The 4,397-nt window shown below is 38.4% G+C and overlaps 1 pseudogene; it reads left to right on the forward strand.

Moving 5' to 3' along the window:
• The first annotated feature begins 230 nt into the window (after window positions 1–230).
• Window positions 231–1,027, forward strand: LOC100896771 (S-phase kinase-associated protein 1 pseudogene; annotated as a pseudogene).
• Window positions 1,028–4,397: the final 3,370 nt, after the last annotated feature.

Here is a 4,397-nt window from a genome sequence, read left to right on the forward strand (position 1 = left end):
TCCCCACCAACTGACCCCAGTGTGTGATGCTCCTCTCCTGTGTCCATGTGTCTTCATTGTTCAACACCCACGTACGAGTGAGAACATGCAGTGTTTGATTTTCTGTTCTTGTGTCAGTTTGCTGAGGATGATGGTTTCCAGATTCATCCTTGTCCCTACAAAAGACAAGAACTCATCGTTTTTCGAGTGGCTTCATCCCTAGCCTTTCTATTCCTTCGCTGACGCCTTGCGGCTCTCATCAGCCTCCGGCCAGCAGTCTCCTTAACACCGAACACCATGCCTTCAATTAAGTTGCAGAGTTCTGATGGAGAGATATTTGAAGTTGATGTGGAAATTGCCAAACAATCTGTGACTATCAAGACCATGTTGGAAGATTTGGGAATGGATGATGAAGGAGATGATGACCCAGTTCTTCTACCAAATGTTAATGCGGCAGTATTAAAAAAGGTCATTCAGTGGTGCACCCACCACCAGGATGACCCTCCTCCTCCTGAGGATGATGAGAACAAAGAAAAGTGAACAGATGATATTCCTGTTTGGGACCAAGAATTCCTGAAAGTTGACCAAGGAACACTTTTTGAACTCATTCTGGCTGCAAACTACTTGGACATCAAAGGTTTGCTTGATGTTACATGCAAGACTGTTGCCAGTATGATCAAGGGGAAAACTCCTGAGGAGATTCGCAAGACCTTCAATATCAAAAATGACTTTACTGAAGAGGAGGAAGCCCAGGTATGCAAAGAGAACCAGTGGTGTGAAGAGAAGTGAAATGTTGTGCCTGACACTGTAACACTGTAAGGATCATTCCAAATACTAGTTGCATTGCTCTGTTTATAATTGTTAATATTAGACAAACAGTAGACAAATGCAGCAGTAAGTAAATTGTATTAGCAGAATATTGTCCTTGTTGCATGTGTAGTTTGAGTACAGATTCCAAATCTATGGCTGAGTTTCTTCTAGTATGATTGAAAGTTTCTTTTTTCTTTGCTCTGAATAAAACTGAACTGTGGGTTCTCTATAAGTGGCATTTTGGGCTTTCCCTCTTTTTTGTAAAGCAGTGTCTGCCTAGTTTATTGTCCAGTTAACTTTAGTGACCTTTTAAAAGTTGGCATTGTAGATAAAACAACCTGCAAAAACGTTATCTGGAATAGAATTAACAAAATATTATCTTTATTCATGAGTTGGAAACTGCAAAAGGCTTCTTGAAGTAAATGTTCTGAGTGGAGTTACTAGGATGTCTTTCAGCCTCCTGTAGGCAAGGAGTACCACCATATTGATTAGCCTGTATTTCGCAGGGCTCTTCCTTCATTGCATCTGAGGACTTGTTTTCTTTTTCTTTAATTTTATTTTTAATCCTCTTAGCTTTAAAGATATTGCCTAGAGACTCAGTTACTGCACAGTTTGTGGTTTTTTGGGAGAAATGTAACTGAACAGTTTGTTAGCTTTTCAATTAAAGACACTTAACCTAAAAAAAAAAAACTCATCGTTTTGTATGGCTGCATAATATTCCATGGTGTATATGTGCCACATTTTCCTTGTCCAGTCTATCATCTATGGGCATTTGGGTTGGTTCCAGGTCTTTGCTATTGTAAACAGTGCTGCAATGAACATATGTGTGCATGTGTCTTTATAATAGAATGATTTATAATCCTTTGGATATATACCTAGTAATGGGATTGCTGGGTCAAATGGAATTTCTATTTCTAGGTCCTTGAGGAATTGCCACGCTGTCTTCCACAATGGTTGAACTAATTTATACTCCCACCAACAGTGTAAAAGTGTTCCTATTGCTCCACATTCTCTCCAGCATATGTTTTCTCCAGATTTTTTTATGATAGCCATTCTAATTGGCATGAGATGGTATCTCAATGTGGTTTTGATTGGCATTTCTCTAATGACCAGTGATGACGAGCATTTTTTCATATGTTTGTTGACCTCATACATGTCTTCTTTTGAAAAGTCTCTTTATGTCCTTCACCCACCTTTGAATGGGTTTGTTTGTTTTTTATTCTTATAAATCTATTTTAGTTCCTTGTAGATTCTGGATATTAGCCCTTTTTCAGCTCGGCAGATTGCAAAAATTTTTTCCCATTCTGTTGGTTGCTGGTTCACTCCAATGATTGTTTCTTTTGCTGTACAGAAGCTCTGGAGTTTAATTAGATCCAATTTGTCTATTTTGGCTTTTGTTGCCAATGGTTTTGGTATTTTGGTCATAAAGTCTTTGCCTATGCCTATGTCCTGAATGGTTTTGCCTAGGTTTTCTTCTAGGGTTTTTATGGTGTTCGGTTTTATAAATAAATAGCTTAGCTGGATTTGAACTCATGTCTGTTTGGTTTCTAAACTGATATTCTAACTCACTGCACTGCCTCCTCACTGAGAAATAAAATTTTTGTATTTTTTTTTTTGGTGGGGGGAGGAAGGCAGGAAGGGAGGGAAGAAGGACGGTAGGGAGGAAGGAAGGGATGAAGGAAGGAAGGAAGGGAGGAAGCGGGGAGGGAGGGAGGGAAGGGAAGGAAGGAAATCAAGCAATGAGAGAGACATTGCCGACCTGGATCTAGAGGTTTACAAGTTGATTTCTTTTTTTTTTGAGAGAAGGAAAGAAAAAAAAAATAAGTAAAGGAGAGGAAGAAAGAGGAAGAGAAAGAGGGAGAGTAAATGAAAATATTGCTTTATTTTGAAAAAAATTGGGTATTAATAATGGCCAATCAATGTTTCATTTCAACTTATGGGTAGGTGTGATGTGGTATTGAGAAGAATGTATATTTTATGTATTTGAAGTGGAGAGCTCTATAAATATTTATTAAGTTTACTTGTTCCGGATCTGAGTTCGAGTCCTTGATATCCTTATTAATTTTCTGTCTCATTGAATCTAAGTCTCTATGTATCTGGGTGTTAGCTCTTGTTGTTGCATTGATCCTTTTACCACTATATCTTTGTTGCTTTAAAATCTATTTTATCCGATACGAGAATTGCAACTCCTGCTTTTTATTTATTTATTATTTATTTTTGCTCTCCATTTGGTTGGTAAATCTTTCTCCATCCCTTTGTTTTGAGTCTTTGTGTATCCTTGCATGTGAAACAGGTCTGGATGTAACCTGCCGTTGGGTTTTGGCTGTGTCTTTTGATTGGGGGATTTAGTCGATTTAAATTTAGGGTTACTGCCATTTGATGTTGATCAGCTGTTTTATCCATTCGTTGGTGTAAATTCTTTTTTATGTTGGTGCTCTTTACTTTTTGGTGTATTTTTAGAAAGCCTAATACTGGTTGTTTCTTTCTGTGTGTAATGCTTCTTTTAGAAGCTCTTGTAAAGCAGGCCTGGTGGTAATAAAATCTCTGAGTTCTTGCTTGTTCATAAAAGATTTTATTTTTCCTTCAGTTGTGAAGCTTAGTTTGGCTGGATATGAAATTCTGGGCTGAAGGTTCTGTTCTTTGAGGATGTTGAATATTGGCCCCCACTCTCTTCTGGCTTGTAGAGTTTCTGCTGAGAGATGCTGTAAGTCTGATAGGCTTGCCTTTGTTGGTAACCTGACCTCTCTCTCTGGCTGCCCTTAGTATTTTCTCCTTCGTTTCAACCCTGGTGAATCTAATGATTATGTGCCTTGGGGTTGCTCTTCTTGAGGAATATCTTTGTGGTGTTCTCTGTATTACCTGGGGTTGAATGTTGACCTGCTTTGCTAGTTTAGGAAAATTTTTCCTGAATAATATCCTGAAGGGTATTTTCCAGCTTGGATTCATTCTCTCCGTCGCATTCAGGTACACCTATCAAACGTAAATTTGGTCTTTTCACATAGTCCCACATTTCTTGGAGACTTTGCTCATTCCTTTTTATCCTTTTTTCTCTAATCTTTTCTTCACGTTTTATTTCATTAAGTTGGACTTTGACCTCTGATATCCCTTCTTCTGCTTGAACAATTCAAGTGTTTAAACCTGTGCATACTTCTCAGAGTTCCTGTATTGTATTCTTCAGTTCCATTATTTCACTCATACTCCTCTCTAAGTTGTCTATTCTCAATAGGATTTCATCAAACTTTTTTTCAAAGTTCCTAGTTTCTTTACGTTGGGCTACAACATGTTCTTTTAACTCACCAAAGTTTGTTATTATCCATTCCTTGAAGAGTGATTCTGTCATCAGGATGCGCTCGTTCTCCATCAAGCCTTGTTCCATTGTTGATGTGGAACTGTGATCATCTTTAGAGGGAGAGGCGTTCTGACTTTGAGTATTCTCAGCTTTTTTACGCTGGTTTCTTCCCGTCATTGTAAATTTATCCTCCTGTTGTCTTTGAAATTACCAACTTTCAGATTAGGTCTCTTGAGTGGACGTCCCAAGTTGTTAGTTCCCAGGGCCAGAACAGCGGTGTTAAAACTGATTGTGCTTTTCTGCCCAGGATTCTCCTGTC

This window comes from Callithrix jacchus, chromosome 15 (genome assembly GCF_049354715.1).
Source record: "Callithrix jacchus isolate 240 chromosome 15, calJac240_pri, whole genome shotgun sequence".
NCBI classification, from domain to species: Eukaryota; Metazoa; Chordata; class Mammalia; order Primates; family Cebidae; genus Callithrix; species Callithrix jacchus.